The 22599-nt window shown below is 36.9% G+C and overlaps 1 protein-coding gene across 4 annotated transcripts in view; it reads left to right on the top strand.

The window, feature by feature from the left end:
• The first annotated feature begins 16385 nt into the window (after window positions 1–16385).
• The window catches only part of SLC39A10 (solute carrier family 39 member 10), a 147273-nt gene continuing 141059 nt past the window's right edge, over window positions 16386–22599 (top strand). For 2 of the 4 annotated variants that reach the window (XM_061149106.1, XM_061149105.1), the window contains exon 1: window positions 16386–16532. The gene's annotated coding sequence lies outside the window, so the exon portion shown is untranslated. The remainder of the gene's footprint in view (window positions 16533–22599) is intronic. The other 2 variants (XM_061149109.1, XM_061149107.1) reach the window with 2 other exon arrangements.

Raw genomic sequence — 22599 nt, 5'->3', positions numbered from 1 at the left:
TCATGAGGAGGGCTCAGCTACCTGCCTCCTGTACTCCACCTCCAAACATGGACACGCTGGGAAATACAAATGTTTTCTAACTTTGAACTCACTCGTCTCTCTGAGGTTTGCTCTTCTTGAAGATCACTAGAATAAAATAATCACTTAAGGGACTTCCCTGGTCGTCCAGTGGCTAAGACTCTGAGCTCCCAGTGCAGGGGGCCCAGGTTTGATCCCTGGTCAGGGAGCTAGATCCCACATGCTACAACTAAGACCCAGGGCAGCCAAATAAATAAATAAAATAAAATAAAATAAAATAATCACTTAAAAGATCTTACCAGATGAATCCCAACACTATTAGTTGTTAATACTATATTCATATTGATATTATAGATAGAGAAATTATTTCTACAAATAGGATATTATTTGTATATATAGACTATTATTTATATAGAGATTTTTATTCATAAATATAGCTAAACATGGGAAAAAAGAACATCTGATTTTAAAAATTAGGAATCAAAGTTTTTGGATTCATTTGCAACACTGCCACATACTGTGACCTTAAGCAAATTAGTTAACCTCCTGGTGGCTTAATTTATATATCTACAGAAGAGTAAATTACCACCTACATTATTTACAGAGAGGATGAGGATTTACTTAACATCGTAATTAGTAGGACTCTATCATTTTCGCGAAATTCTAGCTCAGTTGGAAATCTACACAGATTCATGCTGAAATAACTACTAATGCTTTTTTTTTTTTTTTAAAGAAACTATCCAACTGTAAAATTGGCAAAATATTTCCCTTAGGCCAGACAAATGAGTTAACCGTGTTGTAGCAAATCAGCTAACTGGATCAGACGACCAGACTACAGAGCTCAAGGTCATAGGAGTAACTCCCATATTGCTCAGATACTTTCACACACGGAAAAACTGTCTGAGACATGATTTCCATTGCATTCCTTACTGTATCTCAATCTACTGATTTGGAGAATATGGGTCTCCAAGGAATGTGGCCTAAGAACAGGGTTGTCTCAGTGATACATGGATCACCACTGAGACAAACAATGCAAAACCTGAATCTTGCATAGATCAATAAAATCACTTTTGTTTCATTACAAGAATAAAGGCCTTAAGAACATAGAGGTTTTTATAAGTTTTGTTCATTATCATATTTCTGGCTCCTAAAATAATGCCTGGTATACAATGAATAATACATATCTATTGAATTAATTGATTGATTGATTACTCTGAATCAGGAATTTGGACTTCTCTTTCCTACCATTTTTAAAGGAACTATAGGACTATCTGGAAAACAATTATGGAAAAGAAAATCCTTTTCTTGGATTTTTTTTTTCTTGTTACATGCTATAGTCAAATTGACATATGCATTAAAAATACTTAGAAAACATAAATATAGTATCAATATAAGAACAACCCAGAAGCATCTCTATTCATCATACACCTACTAGTGGGTTGCCACTTATAACAGTTTACCCAAAGACGTTCCAATTTACATTTGTCAACCTAACACAATTACTAATAACACCTTCATTTATTCCCAAGAAGTCCTACTTGGGACAACAAAATGTATGCTTAATTCTACCTTCTGAACTAAAGACACCATGAATTACAGAACCTAGATTCACTTTGCAACTTGACTTCCTCTAAGTAAAGCTAAAATAAAATTCTGAAATAATCCATTAAAATGTCTATCAATGAAGCTCAAAATGAACTGTGATATATTGGAAAGAATATTAAACTGGAAGCTAAAAAAAAAAAAAAAAACTTGAGAGATAGTGTAATTTGTGCCCACTAACTACCTGGGTGACTTTTAGAACAAAATGTTTAAATGGGCCTCATTTCATCCACTGAAGAGAAAGCCATGGACCTAAACTCGAAAATCTTTAAGAGTACTTACAGCTCTCCCCAGAGAAGGCAATGGCACCCCACTCCAGTACTCTTGCCTGGAAAATCCCATGGACGGAGGAGCCTGGTAGGCTGCAGTCCATGGGGTCGCAAAGAGTCAGACATGACTGAGCGACTTCACTTTCACTTTTCACTTTCATGCACTGGAGAAGGAAATGACAACCCACTCCAGTGTTCTTGCCTGGAGAATCCCAGGGACGGGGTCGCACAGAGTTGGACACAACTGAAGTGACTTAGTAGTAGCACAGCTCTCCTATTTCATAATTCTTCAGTTTATCTGTTGCCTTTTCTGTTTTATTTTTATTATTTGTTGAAATATAAATTTTGACGTGTTGATTTTTCTAATGGTCAAATGATTTGACAGATCCATTTCATCTACCTTTAAAAATGTAATTGGATTTTAAAAGTCTAGGTCTGCTATAGTTTGCACTAGGAAATAGAAATTATAACTAGACGTAATGGGAAGCAAATGGCTAGACAATAATTTATAAGTATAGTGGACTTACTGAGATGGAAGGCTTGTCTGGGTAGAACACTGCAGTAGGACAGCTAGAAAATTCTTTAGGTTATTTGGGATGCAGCAACAAGGAGAAAAGAAGTCAGAAATCAAGAAAAGGAAAATAAAGGGAAATTTCAGAATGTGTTTAGGTGTAGCTTACCACATCTCCTTCCCTAGAGGCTAAGTCAGTTGTTAATTAATGACTTATAATACAGTTTAGTTCCCTCTTCTTTTTTATATGATGTCCTGCTCACTGATGGTTATGGTGATTTTAAAATCTGTCCACAGATTCTATGATACTCCTTCTTTAAAGTAATGAGACTTAATTCTTCCTCTTTTGAGTATAGGCTGGACTTAGTGACTAGATGGAATAAACAGATAGTGAATAAACAGATTGTGGTGGAAGTGATAGTGTCTGAGTAGCAAGACTAGGTCGTAAGAGGCACTATGGTTTCCTCCCTACTCTCTCTCAAACAACTCACTCTGAAGGAAATCACCTACCATTTTGTGAGGATATTCAAGCAGCCCTCTGAAAAACTTCATGTGGACTTCTGCCAACAGCTAAAGGAACTAAGGCCTTCTGCCTGTGGTCATGTGATGAGCCATCCTGGAAATAGAGCCTCCAGCTCCAGTCAAACCTTCAGATGAATGCAGCTCCCACTGCCATCTTGACTTCAACCTTATGAGAAACTCTTAGCCAGAATCACCTAGTTAAAATTAAGCTCATGAGTTCCTGACCCAGAGAAACTTGAGATGATAAATATTTGTTGTTTCAAGTTGCTAAGTTTTGGGGGTAATTGGTTACAAAACAATACATAACTAAAACAGTGATCCATTTAAGTAAGCAGCCTCAGAGAGGTGGGGTTGGGTCAGGAGAATGGTTGATATCAGGTGCTAAGTGTGAAAAAATAGTCTAATTAAACTGATCTACATGGGATAATCTTATTCTAGGAGTAAGATTTTATTGGACACAAGGGCCTTCTTTTACATAAGCCCACTAACATTCTTTGTGAGAGATACCTGCTGAAGTTCTTTGTAAGTGAAATGATAGGATGTCTAGATTTTGCTTAAAAATATTCTAGGGGGAAAAAAAATCCAGAATAGGAAATAGGTGAAGCAAGATACCAAAATACTGATAATGGCTGAGCCAGATGATGGGTACATGGGGGTTCATTATTCAATTTTCTCAACTTTTGTGTATGTTCAAAAATCTCTATAATAAAATGCCTTTTTTTTTTTTTTTTAATGTTTGACCATGCCTCATGGCTTGCAGGATCTTAGTTCCCCAACCAGGAATTGAACCTGAGTCCTTCTCAATGAAAGCACAGAATCTTAACCACTGGACTACCAGGGAATTCCCAATGAGATGACTTTTAAAAATCTAAAAAATATCATTAAACTCTTGACTGTAGTGCTTCGTAGCAAATATGTTTTAGAATCATTTTAATTAAACCCAAATACATGTTTATTTCAAATATAGTTTAGAACTTTACAAAGTAGGAGTATATAACGCATCTTATCCTTATCCTCCTAGGTGGGTGAAGTCGGGAGAAAGAGTCTATGAAGCAGAACCCCAGTATTCCCAAACCACCCTCAGCTCGTCACTGCCCTTCATGCCTCCACCCACAAAGCAATGGAAAGGCCTATACACAAGACTGGAGTGGTGTAACTACAAGTCAAGGATTGCCACAGGTTGTCAGCAGCCACCAGAAGATAAGAGAGAGACAGTTTCTCCCTCAGGGCCTCTAGAAGGAACGGACCCTTCTGACACCTTGATCTCAGATTCCCAGCCTCCAGAGCTGCAAGAGCACCATGTTTGGTTTGTTACGTCGTCAGGTTCGTGGTATCTTGGAACAGCAACCCTTCTAAGAACTGAAACCGGGAGCATCCTTTTCTTGCTTTCTTGTGTCTCCTTCCCACAAATGAGCCAAGCAATGTCTGACTTGGCTCTGTGAAAATGCAGGGAATTTGTCATGTTCTTGAACAACTCACTGCTGATAAACCCTCACAGGACTAGATCCACATCAACACCCTGGGCTCCTTCATGCCTGCCTTTCGAATACTATCATTCGCTGTCTTCATTGGTTCCATTGAGAGGAGGATGTGGTTTACCCCTACTTCCCCACTTCTTGGAACCAGCGTATAATACATTCTTGTTTTTAAGGGCTTTAGCACTGCTATGGCAGGAAAAACAGGGCTTTAAAATGATTTTAAAATATTACAGAATTATAGAAATCTCTAAAACAGAGAAGTAGTGGTATATGTGGTTTTCTGTGCGATGTCTTTGAAGTTTGACTTGCCTTGTCAGATGGTAATTGTTCAGTAAGGATGACTATTATTATTTCCAGAATGACTTCTTTAGCCACTTCCGAATGTGCAGCCTGTATCAGGCCACTGAGAATAGGAAGATAAGAAGATATAGATTTCTTCAGAGATTACACTTCAAGGGAGACCAACATATCTAAGTAAATAAAAGCAATAGGTGTTAAGATTAAAAAATATTGATATATGTGTCATATTGAAGTGGCATAAGTTAGTTGTCATAAACAATTTCCATGCATTGATCCTGTTTTGAGGCTTGAAAATGCAGAATGGGAAAGGGCATCCAATCGTGAAGGTAGATGGATGGTTAGATAAATAGCTTGGCTCTTTGAGTCAAGAGGCAGGTCTCAGTGCACCAAAGCCACAGAAGTGGTGAAAGCAGGTCAGGAGTCAGAGCCCTCCCCCGCATCCTTGCGCTGGTTTAGGCTCCCTGCACAGGTTCATGATGACTATAAATAACTGTCCTAAACGGGAAGGTGTGGCATGAAGAATTAGCCTTTTCTTTCATTTTAGTCAACTTCCAGTTGTTCTCAGGCTGGGAGAAGCATTTCAAGCAGATAATACACATTTCACAAAATTTATTATTGTATCACATTCCCCTGTCATTCACCATCACCTGCCCTTTTCCAAAGATAGATACAGCAAAATATTTTGTAGTACTTGATCCCACACTGTAGGAATTGCTAAACAGATATTGTTCTCTAGCTTTAGGGATTGTTAAATACACATCGTTAGGCCTCACACTCAGGGTTTCTGACTCAGTAGGTCTGGGGCAAGGTCCAAGAACCAGTAGTTCTAACAAGCTCCCAGATGATTTAATTCTGCTGATGCAGGAACCACACATTGAGTAGTTGAGAACTACTGCTCTTCAGCCTCATAAAATGATAATAGTTTGCCAAATCTGCCAGGAACATGAAGAAAATCAAGCTCTTTATACGTATTTTTAAAAGCATAAAAAGTGAAGTCACGGTGGCAAGTGCCATACAACATTATTTACTAAGGAAGAGAATGATTCCACACATCAACTGCACCACGCGGTCTCACAACCATTCCACATGGATCAAGGTAAAACCAAGCAACATTTTGTTCCTTCAGTTATATCACAGTAGTTTTGCACACACATCCCCAAACTGCCCTAGGAAACTGTATATGAAATATGCAAGGGTATTGGGTTCAGTCCTTGTCAAAGGACCTGTTTCAGTTAAAGCATACTTCAAGGGAGACATAGTTAGAGGATTTCTTCTCCCTAACTCTGGGCTGTTGTGTAAGAACCTAAAATAAAGATTAAGATAATGATAAAGACTAACTGACTATGCTCATAAATGACTTATTTTCTAACCATGAGTCATACTTACATGCTTGCATAATGGGTGTACAATATGTCTATTCTGTGCTTTTTTTTTTTTTTTTTCTCGCAACTAGCTTAAAATTCCTTTAAAATGAGAAACCTGAAATAGTTTTTGTATGATGCATTTACTGTAACACACTGAAGTATAAGATTCCTTCATAATTGTATATTTTTGTAATTGTGTGGTTGTACCTTTGTACACAATTGGATATTTGTAAGTACTTTTTTCAAATATGTGTTATATGCTGACTTTCATATAAGAAAGGCTATCATGGGAAATAATGTGTGTTAGGTTTTCATATTTTTGTTGGAAGCATGTTACTTTAAATGTACAGGCTCAAGATTATAAACTATAAAAATAACAGGGGTTTTATGAATGAGGGAGAGGCAATATTTACAGGTTTTAAAACATTTATAGCAATGAAAAATGAAGATTTTGACTATCGGTTACATAGTCACTGGTATATCTGAGGTGAATTTGAGACAAATAGATTTTTTAAACAAAATCACAGGTGATGAAACTGGAAAATAAATACCATTTTATCTCTACACCCTCACCCTGGCTTAGAGAATAAGGTTTGGCCTCACAGGTAGTTTCCACGTAGGCCAGGTGATTCTGATTACGTCACTCAGGTAACAGTGAGGTCTCTATAGCAAGGGATACCTCACCACCCCAGGAGCTAATGCCTGCTGCTCTGAAGTGAAGCTGATATATTAATAGAAATAAAGTGCACAATAAATGTAATGCACTTGAATCATCCTGAAACTGTCCCCTTGCCCCGGTTCATGGAAAAATTGTCTTCCACTAAACTGGTCCCAGGTGCCAAAAAGGTTGGAGACCGCTGCAGACAGTGTAGGTGCCCAGGGCGCTTCTACCGAGGAGATAAATGCCACACTGTGACCTGCCGACTAGCGCTCGGTCCTCAAGTTGCCTTCTTCCAGGCTGCAGGAGGAAGCAAAGAGGTCTCTTCTTTCTTTAAAAACAATCTGTTTTTAAAATTATGTATATGTGGTTTTAAAAAGTATGAAATAAGGAGATGGTTTCCCCCTCTCAGTACTCCAAGTTTCTCTTCCCAAAATTATCCACAGTTAATAGTTGTGTTGTGTATATACATATAAAAATATTTTATGTATATCCCAACTTACATACATTTCCTTTTTCTTATTTACAGAACTGCAGTCATACCACACATATTGCTCTACATCTTGTTGAAAAGCATATCTTGGACATCCATCCCTATCTGCAGATACAAATCTTCCTCATTATTTTTTTTCTTAATTGCATAATATATCATAGAATGTGTGTACAACAGGTTATGTGGTCCTTCTCTTATTAACAAACATTTGGGTGGTTTCTAATTTTTGCTCTTATAAACAATAGTATAATGCAAGTATATCCATAGGGTAAAATCCTAGTTGTAGAACTGCTGGGTCAAAGGGGATATGAATTTGTGATTTCAACAGGTATTGTCAAATTCCCTTCTTAAAGAGTTATGCCAAGTTTTACTCCCACTAACAGTGAATAAAAGAGCCCCAATAGCACTGATTCTCTGCTTAGTCATTGCTCCCAGCAACTGTAAGGGAAGGGAATCTATTCCAAACACTAGCAAGAAACTATCTCCTCTCTGTAGAATTTTCCATTTAGTGCACCAGGGAACTCACAGAACTCTGGTGAGTGCACTCAGACGCATCTCTAATTCCACTAGTCAGTTTATCAAATAAATAGGTATTTAGCATATTTATCAAAGGATACCCACCATATGCTAGTTTCCTTAGAGCTTGGAATTTTTACATCTTTCCTACATTTTATTTTATCCTTGGGAAATATATAGTCCCAGCATCTGGATAGTAATAATAAATAATAACAGCTCCCTTAGAAGGGACTTTTGCTTCCAGAACTAAGAACACATTATGCCCATTTTCTCCTTTATCATAATAACATCCCTTTAAGGAAGGCATTTTCATCTATATTTCAGAATTACATAGTGCTTGAGCCACAGAGTGTTAAGGTTTTCTTTATGTGTCTTCATGAACTAATGGGTTTTATATATTCTGGTTTTCTGATTTGAGTTCAGTAAAGTTCACGAGAGAGGCTCTGAGTTATCTTTATTAAGGAAAGTCTCAATACTTTTATAAAACTATAACAAGCAGAACAGAACAACGGTATCCAGATGAGACAGAGAAGGTTGTGAACTACTTTTCTAGAAGGATTTTACCTTCTTCCATTAAACAATTACCCAGGGAATAGAAGTCAGGCCACAGGTAGAGAAGATGCCACATTGTAGATTAGAGTTTACAGTAGGGAGCAGAAGTTTCTCGTGGTGGTGAACTAAATGAGACAACTGAATCGATGAAGCTTTATGAGCACCCTCAAGCTATAGCTAAATTGGAATAGAGGGAGATAAACTAAAAGTTATGCTATATTTGACAGATAAGAATGAGCGTTTGGAAGAAAATCTATTAGATTGGCCAGTTAGCATCTCCAGGTGAGGCCTTATACCAACATCGGCAGATTCACGTCTGACAATAACACAAGTGGTTCATTCAATGCCTTCCACTGAGCACTGCCCTTGTGAAACCAGTGCCCAGATTTCCTAGTTTGACTTGGGACAGTTGTCTATAGAAGTCCCTTGTGGACGAAGAGAAGCAGAAGCATGACTCTGGCATTTCCTCCAGGCTTATTGGATTGTCAGCTATAAGTATGCAACAGATTTTTCCACTAAGGCATTTCTCTTCTTCTCTTATAAAAATTAAGATTCTGAGTATAATGTCTTACACAGCAGGGCAGAAATACCTTTTAAGCCAGGATCCTATGCAGGGATCTTTTCCTATAGCTCTGTGGTCTTAGCAAAGGCTGTTAACATCCTTGCTTGTTGTAATTTGCGGCAGAATTCTAAAGCCTCAGAAGGGGAAATTCAGTATGATGAATAGAAAAAAAATAATACAAAGTCCATAAATAGCCTCCCCCCTTTATCATTATAACTTAGCCATGAGTGACTTGTGAACCAGTAACAGAGATCAAAAGACAACACACAGACTTCTCTAGAAGGAGTGCTGGGGCAGAATTTTTTTAGCATTTCAAATACTAAAATAGAATTCAGAAAAATAATGTGCAAAATACTGTGGGCTTTAGTTAGCAGAACTGATTTGCTTCCTATAACAGCAAAATTACATGTGACTGTCTTCAATGCTAAGAAGAGTGGAACTTAGCTGTGTGACCCATATTTATGTTAATTTCAGGGCATTAAAAGGTTTTCGGTGTTTCAGGCAGTTCAAAAATATGAACGCTCAAGTAGGTGTACTGAAAAGTTGTGCCATGTTTGACTGAATAGCTTCTTATAACATTCAACTGGGACCTCTGACCCTTGAAATTTTATAAATGCGAAGCATATGAAACTGTCTTTGGCAGAAAGAGACAAGGTCAGCTCCAAATGTTCCTGTCTCCTGCAGGGTTTGCCATTAGAGAATGAAGGCAAATTGCCAGTGCCTGTGTTCATGAATCTTCTTTACCCTTCGCTGTTTTGGTTGTGGGGCCAGTCCTAGTGATTTTACAAGGTGCCTGCTGTGTTCCTGAGAAAATAAAATGAGCAAAACACGCTTGCCTTCAGCTTGTCCTCACCCACGGGAGATATCCAAGGTGATTAATAGCCAGATTCCTAACTGCTGCTCAAGCCACTCCTTAGATAGTTTAGTGTTAATCACAGCAAAGTTATCCTTTCAAGTGAAAATGCTGGCAGGTCCCTTTGGGCTTTATTGTACTCTCCAGATATTTGCCCTAATCTGAATCTTAAGGTTACCTTCCAAAATTTAATTTATCTGATTTTTCCAAAAAAAAAGTAATTAATACTGCCAAAAATATAAGTAACCTTTTTTTTTTTTTTTTAATAAGTCCAGTTACTAAGTAACCTTTTAAAGATCCCTTTAAGCAATTTCAGAAGGACTGATGCTGAAGCTGAAACTCCAATACTTTGGCCACCTCATGCAAAGAGTTAACTCATTGGAAAAGACCCTGATGCTGGGAGGGACTGGGGACAGGAGAAGAAGGGGATGACAGAGAATGAGATGGCTGGGTGGCATCACCGACTCGATGGGCATGAGTTTGAGTAAACGCCGGGAGTTTGTGTTGGACAGGGAGGCCTGGTGTGCTGCGATTCATGGGGTCGCAAAGAGTCGGACACGACTGAGTGACTGAATTGAACTTAAGCAATTTCAGTGGTTTGGAGAACATTCAGGATAGGAATCTGTCTCTTCTGTAAACTGGGAAAACATGCATGGAGACAGGACATTTGGAGCTGACCTTGTCTCTTTTTACCAGTTTCATATGCTTCACATTTATAAAATTTCAAGGGTCAGAGATCCCAATTGAATGTTATAAGAGGCTATTCGGTCAAACATGGCACAACTGTTCGGTACACCTACTTGAGCATTCATATTTTTGAACTGCCTGAAACACCAAAAACCTTTTAATGCCCTGAAATTAACATAAACTGGGAGAACACAACAAAGTGGTTTTAGAGCTGGAGAGAATCTACAAATGGTCAGAAACAAGCCCGCCATTTTATCAGACAAAAAATTTTCATGATGTGATTTTTTTTCCAAATCTATTACTATTTTTAGATAAAGTAATATAAGCATATGGTTCAAATGTCAAAAGGCACAAAACATTAGGCAGTGGAAAATAAATGTTTCTCTCTCCCAGTCTCACAGTTTATGCCCGTGGAGGGGAAACCAGTGTTACCATCTTTTTATGATTTTTCCAGAGATAATTTACACTTAAGATGACACTATATCAGCAAGAAAACCAGGCCTGGCAAGCCCAGAGAAGCCATCAATTAATCACAGTTTAATAATTAACATAAAGCAATAGTGTAACTTTTAATTCCAGTCTCAATTCTGTCACTTACTCTCTTCCGTGAGTTAATCTCTCTTCTTCACTTCCCCACCCATATCATGGAATGAATGATCCCTTCCAGGCAGGATCGTCAGGATTAAGTAAAGTCATGTTCCAAAAATCCAGATACACCCCTTGATTTTGATTAGGAAAAAAATATAATTTTTTTTTCTATCTACTTTCATTTCAAATGCAGATAATGAAATCTTATCATGGTAGGAATGAAAGTGTCTATAGAATACATGTAAAAAGGAAGCATGTGTTGTGGTGTCTGTTTTCATAGCACTATCACTCTACCTTTCCTGGTCTTGGTGAAGTTGACTGGGTTCTTATTTAATCATGCTCATTTCGTTATTAGTTTCATCATTGGTTTTGTTTTCTTTTGTCTTCTCCAAGACCACTTCATATTAATACAACCTGAAAGTCAGATGCCTCCTCCAAGTGTACTACTTCCAAAGACTGTATGCAGAAAATATTATTGAGAGAGGAAGAGATTTTTTGTTTAATGATATTGATGATGCAACTAAAATGTGTCAGGCACCTTGCTACATAATGCAGAACCAGGAAAACCAGGCAAAAATGGAGACAATAGTGTTAAGAATTGCTCATCTGTGGGGCTGGTAAAATTCAAGGGACTGCTTGGGTTTCTGAGACCGAGAAATTATTCAGTCAGTTCAGTTCAGTCGCTCAGTTGTGTCCGACTCTTTGCGACCCCATGAATCGCAGCATGCCAGGCCTCCCTGTCCATCACCAACTCCTGGAGTTTACTCAAACTCATGTCCATCAAGTCGGTGATGCCATCCAGCCATCTCATCCTCTGTCGTCCCCTTTTCCTCCTGCCCCCAATTTCTCCCAGCATCAGGGTCTTCTCCAATGAGTCAACTCTTCGCATCAGGTGGCCAAAGTATTGGAGTTTCAGCTTCAGCATCAGTCCTTCCAAAGAACACACAGGACTGATCTCCTTTAGGATGGACTGGTTGGATCTCCTTGCAGTCCAAGGGACTCTCAAGAGTCTTCTCCAACACCACAGTTCAAAAGCATCAATTTTTCAGCACTCAGCTTTCTTCACTGTCCAACTCTCACATCCATACATGACCCCTGGAGAAACCATAGCCTTGACTAGACGGACCTTTGTTGGCAAAGTAATGTCTCTGCTTTTTAATATGGTGTCTAGGTTGGTCATAACTTTCCTTCCAAGGAGTAAGCGTCTTTTAATTTCATGGCTGCAATCACCATCTGCAGTGATTTTGGAGCCCAAAAAAATAAAGTCTGACACTGCTTCCACTGTTTCCCCATCTATTTCCCATGAAGTAATGGGACCAGATGTCATGATCTTAGTTTTCTGAATGTTGAGCTTTAAGCCAACTTTTTCACTCTCCTCTTTCACTTTCATCAAGAGGCTCTTTAGTTCTTCACTTTCTGCCATAAGGGTGGTGTCATCTGCATATCTGAGGTTATTGATATTTCTCCCGGCAATCTTGATTCCAGCTTGTGCTTCTTCCAGCCCAGCGTTTCTCATGATGTACTCTTCATATAAGTTAAATAAGCAGGGTGACAATATACAGCCTTGACCTACTCCTTTTCCTATTTGGAACCAGTCTGTTGTTCCATGTCCAGTTCTAACTGTTGCTTCCTGACCTACATACAGGTTTCTCAAGAGGTGGGTCAGGTGGTCTGGTATTCCCATCACTTTCAGAATTTTCCACAGTTTATTGAGATCCACACAGTCAAAGGCTTTGGCATAGTCAATAAAGCAGAAATAGATGTTTTTCTGGAATTCTCTTGCTTTTTGATGATCCAGCGGATGTTGGCAATTTGATCTCTGGTTCCTCTGCCTTTTCTAAAACCAGCGTGAACATCTGGAAGTTCACGGTTCACATATTGCTGAAACCTGGCTTGGAGAATTTTGAGCATTACTTTACTAGCATGGGAGATGAATGCAATTGCGCAGTAGTTTGAACATTCTTTGTCATTGCGTTTCTTTGGTATTGCTGAGTTTTCCAAATTTGCTGGCATATTGAGTGCAGCACTTTCACAGCATCATCTTTCAGGATTTGAAATAGCTCAACTGGAATTCCATCACCTCCACTAGCTTTGTTCGTAGTGATGCTTTCTAAGGCCCACCTGACTTCACATTCCTGGATGTCTGGCTCTAGGTGAGTGATCACACCATCGTGATTATCTGGGTCATCTCACTCAAATTTAAGATCCAAATATTAGTAGTTTAAACAAAGGATTTTATTGGTTTATATTATCGAGAAATCCAAAAACTGAGCAGGCTTTAAAAAACAATTAGTTCCATAATGTCAACAAAGACATACTTTCTACTACTGTGCACTTTCTTCTACAATGTGCTTTTCTGCTAAAACTGTCTCTTCTCATATTTTAAAAAGGTCGTCAGAAAAAGCTATTTGCTATTTGCTTCTTAGTTTGTATTTACCAAGACAGAAAGTACTTTTGAGGCAACTCCCATGGATTAGAGAGAAGAAACTTCCCCCCAAAACGGCCTGCAACTGTTTCCTTGACCTCACTTGTCTCTAATTTGTTCACCTGCCTACTCTGAACCAATCACCTGGGCAGGAGTATGTTATATTGCTGATTGGCTTAAAACAGTCAGAAATTAACCTTGCAGCTGGGCAAATCCACCCCAAACTATGCTGGAAAACTGTTTATTTAGAAAGTAGAACAAGGCCTGGATGACAAGGAGGGATCTTACAAATGTCAAATACAGCTCTTGTTAGCACCTTCTCTCTGCATATCTATTCTATGTCACTGTCTTAGTCTGGCTCTATATACAAGGTTTTTTAAATTTGGAATCCCTCATAAATTTGATTTACACATGGCTGAGGCTTGTTCTGGAACAACTCCCAAACCAAATACCTGTGATTTTGCAAATCCCATTTACATCACCCATGTATAACTTTTTCAACATAGTTTAAAATTCTCAAATGATATCATCCAATTGGCTTAGTCTAATGTATAGATGGACACTCATTATAGGCCTCCACAAGCTTGTCCTCATCTCTTAGAGCCCAAGGAGTAGGGTCATCTGATGTAATCATGGGTGACTTGGCCCATCTGTTCAGCAGGGTCTGTGGGTGGGGACAGTTTCTTTTAGAAGGGGATGTGGGCAGAAAGGAAATTATATACATCTCTAACCAGAAAAATCCCAGGGGTGAAAATGTTAGGAAGAAAATGGCACCAAATTTAAAGATAAAAGAAAAACTGCCACCATGATTCAAAGTTCAACTGGGTGACTGATCACAGACTTCCGTTTTAATCACTGTTTTAGCCTTATAATCTTGGAAATTTACTTTGAAGAACACTGAAACACTCTTCAAGCAGAAACTTTATACAAGAAAACAAACTTTGATCAAAAATCCAGAACCTAAAAAGATATTTATGCTCGGTATATCTCAGGTACTGAAAAGTGTGAATGCACAGCTGCATTTTATGCCTTTCTTGCAGACAAACTTCCTCAAAATGAGTTTTCACGTTGAAAGGGCTAACAAAACACCCCAGTAGAATTTCTCCCAACACAACGGCATTTCACTTTTAAGTAAATTACCGTTTTCATCTCCTGATTTCTAAAAGGATATTAGAGATTCCCACCCATTCCCAGACTAGCTCAGATGTGATAGCTGCCGAAGGGGAAATTTCCAAGTTCTCATAGGTGCTTGTGGGTGGCTCTGAGGCAAGAAAGTGAAAATGATGGTCATTCAGTCATCTCTGACTCTGTGACCCCGTGAACTGTAGCCTGCAAGGCTCCTCTGTCCATGGAATTCTACAGGCCAGAATACTAGAGCGGGTTGTCATTCCCTTCTTCAGGGGATCTTTCCAACCCAAGGATTGAACCTAGGTGTCCTGCATCGGCAGGCAGATTCTTTATAGTCTGAGGCACCAGGGAAGCCAACTTTAGGTAGGGTAGCAATATCAAATCTTGTTTTAATCACGTAAATGTCTATTTTATTTTTCTCACTCTAAATAACCATTCAAAAAATTTTTCTTTTTAATTCATTTGGGGTAACTCCTTTTTTTTTAAAAGAAAAAAAATTTTTCTTACATCATTGAAATAATAGCTAGACCTTTTTTTTCTTCTCAAGATTTTTGTTGATATTCTTAATTGCTCTTATTAGCATATGTAGTAAGATGCTCTTATTAGCATCTGAGGCAAGAAGCATGTGGTTATCAGAGTAGTACAACCAAACCTCTCTCCTGGAGCAAAGGAGGAATGCTGGAAGCTGGAGAGAGAAGTTGTTCTTCCCTTTCTTATAATGCATTCAGGCTCCTTTAGACCCAAATGACAATCTAACTGGTTACTATTTTAACTGTGAACAAATTAGAGAAAGGACTCTCCCTAGCCCCCATAAACCTGGAATGGACTGGGCTGAGAGTATCCACACTTCTCTCTGAGACCTAGCGATTCCACTGAATGCCTTCTCAACAGTTCTAGTATTCGAATTAAGAAGCCATGGCCTAGACTAGTCCAAGATATCAAAAATAACAAAAGAAACTTGAACTCAGGGAAAATATAAGAAATTCAGAGAAAACACTTTTTAAAAACTGTTATTTCACCCATGGTTAATTCTGATTTTAGTTTAAAAGCAAAATGAAGCCCAGGGATAGTCACAATTAAACAATAGTTGAAAAGGAGACTTTAGACATAAAGGCTGAATTTTTTTTCATCGACATTTCATGCAGCAGCTCCTGCACAGCCTTCCCATTTCTCAAGAGCTTTGATTTGTGGAAATGATGGTTATGCAATTTCCACACATTGTACTCCAATCACAGCATGTCGGCAACAATGAAACGAGAACAACTAAACACACTTGAAGCTGGAGATTTTGATAAGCTTTTTTTTTCACCAAGATTTTTTAACTTGATATTTTTCCAAGGCACCCAAAATTTTCCTACTGAGCTTTAATCAGATATATGTGAACACAGCAAAATGTCTTATTTTCTTATGTCTATGGCAGCAGCACTGGCTAATCTAGCTGTAAAAAATTAACCAAAAAGAAACTATTGGACTGTGAGAATCCCACAGTTGACAGATCATTGGTCTTTTTCTTTAAAATAAAAATCTATGCCATATGTTTACAAAAGATGAGAAATGTTGGAGAAAATTAATTTCCTGAGGGCATAATGCTGCATACAGCCTTTCAGAGAGAGAGGTCTCTGGCATTTTCTGTGAGGACTTGGTACAAGAAACAGTATAGCATTGGATCAGCCCGGTCTTTGGCTGAGAAAAACAGATGATTTCCTCTGGTCCCTATTTTAGTTTTACCCTTTGAACTTTCAACAGTTTATTTATTATTGTTGTTATTATTTTTAATTGGGCACAGATTGTTTCAGGAATCATCTTGGTTCCCTTTTTTGAAGCACTTTTTTTAAAAACAAAACAAAGCAAAACATTTGCTGAGACTGCTTTCTAAAGGGCTCCACCTCCACCACCTGCCACGGGGCCGGGGGCTGCGACATGGAGAGTACCCCTCGCTTCTAAGTTCAGCTGCAGACTGGATGGTGAAGGGCAGAAGCCGAGGAGGTGGAAGTGCAAATTTGGAGGTAGGTGACAATATAGGATTTCCACATAAAAATTCCCATGCTGCAGATCAGGGATAAATTTTCATACACCTGGAGAAACAAAACTAATCTGCCAAATGTAATTCTTTCAGACGGATTTTCCCCCTTTACATCTAAAATCCTGGGAATTTCACCTCCTTGACCCGTCATTTCTAAGTGATTAATCATGTTGATTATTTGTCACTAGATGGCATCATGCAGTGTTTCTTGACAGCAGTAATTAAGTTGGCAAAGTTGAAGCTTGGGCCATTTTTTATTTTCTTTTTGGAATGAATCTAAGAATCTCAATCAGATCCTGGGTATTTCATCTTTATTGGCTGTGTAGATATGGCTTTGTAAAATTTGTGTATTGTTTGAGATTCTTTTTCCTTGCTGTATCTGGGTGATATGTGAAGCTAGTAACTAGTCTTATATAAATAATAAATTACTTCTTCCTCTAAATTCTCTTCCAAGTCACATACACAAATATTTACCTATAGACTTTGTAGAACTAAAATAAATGTCCTCACATCTAGGCTCTTTATCTAGACGTGCAGGTAGGAAAAGCTATATGAGAGAAACTTTTTTATCTTAGCCTGGTCAGTTGAAATCTAGTCATGGATAAGCCATACTGATGGAAAAATGTGATAATGATCAGTCGATGCTTTAAACCTGTGAAATGTATAAAGAAAATATGAGTGACTAAATAAGAAAAATATTTGTAAATATGAGTTAATGATCACAATCTTTTATTCTCCCAGATGTGATAGGTAAGTATGACCATTTTTATTTGTTGTATTCCAATGAACTTTATATTACTAAAGAATGAATTCTGACTTCCATTTTGTAAACAAAACAGGACCAATTTTTCTAAATTATAATTATGACTTAGTAACCTGAAAATTTATAAATAATAACATATAATAAATTGTATTGTCTTGAATAAGACTAACAAAATAGATGACAGAAAAAAAGATAGTGTCTAATACAGTACTTGATATTCTGAATAGTTGTCTAAAATCTATAATATTATTCTTTTATTTTCATTTTCTTATTTACTACTTGAAAAGGCATTCTGTTTCATTTGTCTTACTTTATTTCATTCATTCATTAAACAAGCATTTAGCTGAGTACTTATGTTGGGTTAGCTACTAGAGATGCAAAATAGAACGCTAAATTTGCCCTCAAAAAGCTTTTAATTTTTTATGTTGTTAAACATCCATAAAGTAAGTTTCAGAATCAATCATGGGAGGTTGGCAGAATGGGAAAGAGAAAGAGAGAAAGAGAGGGAGAGGGAGAAAGGCAAGTGAGAGAGAGAGAATACAGAGTCTTAGACTAGGAAACAAGATGTGTGGTCACAGCTCTGCCAGTAACTCATGCTATAATCCTAATCTTCCCTTACTGAGCATTCAAATAAAATAATTTTACTTGAAGTGTTTTGTAAACTGTAAATATTTTAAATTTAAAGATTTTTAAGATTTTTTATTTCTCCCTATAAGAATCCCACAATTTTTAAGAATCAACTTAAAAATCAGTCTTTTATCCTGCATTTGAGTGTTTTCCCCCTTTTCAATTCCCATCTATTTCAAAATTCCTCCTGCATTAAGAAATTTAAAAAAGCATTAAATGTCCAACTCACCTTGTAAAACAAAAAGTGAACAGAAGCATCATGATCTTGGAAAGAGAAAAGGTGAGGGGCTAAGCTAAATAGCCCTGTGACCACATCAGACTCTGAAACTCTGAGACTCTGGGATTATCCCCTTACCCTCTTTTAATGTAATCATCCTTGCTGCGTCTCTTGTTTTTTACATATTAAAAAATGTAATTTTAAGCAAATTCTGTTTCAATAACACATATGAAATAAAGAGAGCTTTTGTGAGTTTCATCCAGATCCTACAACTTCACCCTTTCCACATTTTGATGGTAGAAAAAAACTAAAGAAGGTTCTAATTGATTACTGGATTATGAGATTTGGTACAACATCCCCTGTTCTGAGACTAGTTCAGTAGTTTTGCAAAATGCTCCTTATTTTTCATTAAGGCAGGAAGTATCATATTCTATGCTGGGTAGATCAGAAAGCTTTTTTCTACAGGTTGTATGAAGAAATAAATACATAAGGAACTCTGAACTCAATGTATTTAAGACCACAAAGAAAAATACATATAATGGTTAAGTTACTAACTGGATCTGAGTTTGTATAGAGACAAGTTTTATCTTAGTTTCCTGGTCCATTATCTGGGGATTTTGTCTTCTATTCTGTACTGTATTTTTCTAGCTTTTTAATTTTTTTAAATTTATTTTTAGTTGGAGGGTAATTGCTTTACAATGTGTGTTGGTTTCTGCTGTACAATCATCTAAATCAGCTATACATATACATATTCTGTAGTGTATTAAGCAGTAGTTTTAGTACGAGGATGACTTACCAATAAAGACAAACTTCTACTTAAGCATCTGAGCTGAAAATGTTCCCTCAATCTATTATATAATATTTGTTTGAAATAGTCTTATTTCGTTAGGAAAACAGAAAAAGTGGCTTGGATTCATTTACCTGTAAAAAATGTATGCCTATCCTTACTTTGAATGATTAGATTTGTTTTAGAATATTTGCTTACCATCAGACATGGTCTAGGAGAAAATTTGGAAGATTGAAGATGAAAGTTTAGAGACTGAAACGTCTACTTACCACAATATTTCCTTCTTTACCTTTATTTTTTAGGTTTATGACATTTTCATCTTTGTTTAAACTATTATTTCAAGCCAACAAGTGTTATAAGAATGACAACATTTGGCACAAGGAACCTAGGAAATGGAATTCTACTTCACTAGTTCCAGAGTCCGTAGCTCTTAAGGCTTTTAGCATCAGTATATTTAGGTAAAATGATGGTCTTTATCATGAAAGTATATGCGCCCACATTTAGCCATAGACAAAACTTCCTGGAAGGAAGCAAGGATTTTTTTTTTTTTTTCCAGAAATTATTTTGGGAAAGTGTGCTGAAGCTTTTCTCTAAAAATAAAATGGTATTTCATCAGTACTGGTCATTTTTTAGCCACATATGACAAATGATCACAGACGCTCATAAAACTCTAAAAGGAACTGAATGTTGCTCTCCTCTGAAATGGCAAATATCTTTCCTTCAACTGCGTTTTTAAAACAAAAACAAACTTTACCACAATGATTGAAGATAATGCAGGAAATCATATGGTCCCACCCAAAGTTCCTGCATTCAAAATGTCCTCATGGGGAAGAGGGTCAAGGTGTTTTTAAGAACAGAACTTTCATGTTTCTCCCTGTTAACAATGGCACTTCCTGTTTTGACCTCTAACCATATTAGGATATCAAACAAGTAAGATGATGGACTTCTCCTTTTTGCAAAGTGAAGAGCATTTACTCCCTCTCACAATGTCTGTAGAGTTCAAAGTGAACATTAGGATTACCCAATTCTTCTGATGTTCTAGACACTGATTTAGTCTCCCAACAAGGGTTGTGATTTTCAATAATTTATAGTTATCTAGTCATGAGCATGGTGTTGAAATCAACAAAATGTGCAATATTCCTCCTCTCAAAAATATGTAAAGCTACATATTGCTTCTAAATGACTCCAGTGTCTTACTAAAAGCTGCTAACACCCTTTAACAGGTTCAGGACTCAGTGATTGCCTTCTTTTAAGCCACCTTCTTTCAAAAAAAAGAGAAAGAAAGTGGAGAGAAAAGGAGAGAAAGAAAGGAAAGAGGGAAGAGAGGAAGGAAGGAAAGTTTGAGGAAAGAAAAAAGAAAAGAAGGAAGGGAGAAAGGGAAAGAGGGAGGAAAGAAGGAAGAAAAGAAAAACCTTAGAGTGAAAAGATCATCTCCTCAAAGTGAAAAAGAAACTATACTTGCAAAATTCAATACTCTGAGTACCTGTTGCTTCCCCTCCCCCCAAAAAAAATTTAAAGCAAATTAAATTCCACTTAGTATAAAAAATGTCATGTTACTTTTTTTTGAAGTAGATACAGATGACAAAAATGCTAAAGATGTAAGTGTACAAAAATAGAGTTACCATATGATCTTGCAATTCTAATCCTGGGCATATATCTGGACAAAACTATAATTTGAAAAGATAAATGCACCCCTATGACACAGCGTCACTATTTATAATAAACACGACATGGAAAGAAACCTCAGTGTCCATCACAAGATGAATGGATAATGAAGAGTGGTATATGTGTATACAGTGGAGTATTACTCAACCATAAAAAGAGTGAAATAATGCCATTTGCAACTATATGGATACACAGAGATTGTCTTACTAAGAAAAGTCAAAAAGAGAAAGATAGGACTTCTCTAGTGGTCCAGCGCAGGGAGAACGCATTTGATCCTTGATCCGAGAACTAAGATCTTATATGCTGTGTGGAGCGGCCAAAAAAAAAGTAAGAAAGAGAAGAGCAAATGTTGTATGGTATCACTTATATGTGGAACCTAAAATATGACACAAATGAACTTAACTGTGAAACAGATTCACAGACATAAAGGACAAGCGTGTGGTAGTCGGGGGCGGGGGAGGCGGAGAGTAGGGGAGGATTGGATTGGGAGTTTGGGATTAGCAAATGCAAACTCTTACATTCAGAAAGGATAAACAACAAAGTCCTACTGTATAGCACAGGGAACTATATTCAATATCCTGTAATAAACTAAAATGGAAAAGGATATGAAAAAATGATGTAAGACATCAAATAACAAAAGCATTTTATTTATTTATTTTTTTTTTACAAAAGCATTTTAGAAGATAATATTCTCAGTCTTTTTTTTAAATAGTTCTATTTATTGAAAGAGGAAACTATTTGAAGTGGAAAAGCTCAGCAACTATCCTATTTTCTGTGTTATTGTGAGGATGACAGTTTATTAGAAGTGAGAAGATATTTTCTTGAAAAAAAGCAAACCTTATCTCAAAATTAGTCCTTCAATTCTTGAGGGAAGTTATATATTTTTATGCCACAGAAAAGTGATTTGTCAACTTTCCCACCAAATCTTTCCCAGATTCTTTAAGACAGACCTTCTCTGAATATATATGCATATACTACTAAATATATGTATACAATTTAAATGATATATTCATGGGTATAAATGTTTTAGAAAGACATATGACTTCTTTCTTTACAATATTCCGGTAATTGGGATACATACAGTAAAATTAAATTCCTTCAGGCATTTATTATTATCATTAATTATTTTTGTATCATTTTTAAAAAAAAGAAACCAATATGTTTCAGATGCAAATTTCAGATTGTTTTGCATACCAAATGATACTAAAACAGTAAAGCATTTGCTAAAGCAGAAGATAAGCAAAGCACCCTTAAAGGATGCTATTGGTATAGCTAATAGCAAAGCTGTTAAAACTGCTAATCCTATTTGGAAATCTATGCAACTTGATGAGCAGATGTGCAGAAGATATTAGTGGGAGATCTGAGAAAACCAACAATAATTAGAAAAATCATTTTTAGCAGAATGCATTCTAGAGCAAAAACAAGTTTTAGATGCAGAAGACTGTCTGACACAATAAATTGATTAGACTTTCTTGACTAATATTCCTGTAAATGTATAAAACTGAAACAGAAATAGTAACTGTCAAAAACCAAAGTTTTCCCCTTCTTCCATAGAACAATAAATACTTGGTAAAAATAACTTTTCTGTGAAAATGATGACCAGTACAAACTTTCCTTATAATATATTTTCCATTAAGTAAGCAAATGATAAATTATCTGATACTCTTGATGTATTACCAGTATCAATCAGGTCAGGGAATTAGAAAATAGGTAATTTTGTTTTGCTTGTGCTACTCTTTTTATTTATTTGTTTAATGAAATACAATTGGCATACAACATTACATTAATTTCAGGTGCGCAACATAGTGATCCAACAATCAAAAAGTCCAGTAACTTTGTTACCTGTCACAGTAACAAAATTACTTCAGTGTTGTTGACTCTATTCCCTGCACTTACCTTATACTTGGGACTTTTTTATTCATAGCTGAAAGTCTGTAGCTCTCAATCCCCTTCAGCTATTTCACCCACACTCACCAGCTCCTCCTCCCACC

Source organism: Dama dama, chromosome 8, assembly GCF_033118175.1.
Source record: "Dama dama isolate Ldn47 chromosome 8, ASM3311817v1, whole genome shotgun sequence".
NCBI classification, from domain to species: domain Eukaryota; kingdom Metazoa; phylum Chordata; class Mammalia; order Artiodactyla; family Cervidae; genus Dama; species Dama dama.
This window is presented reverse-complemented; position numbering and strand designations above follow the sequence as displayed.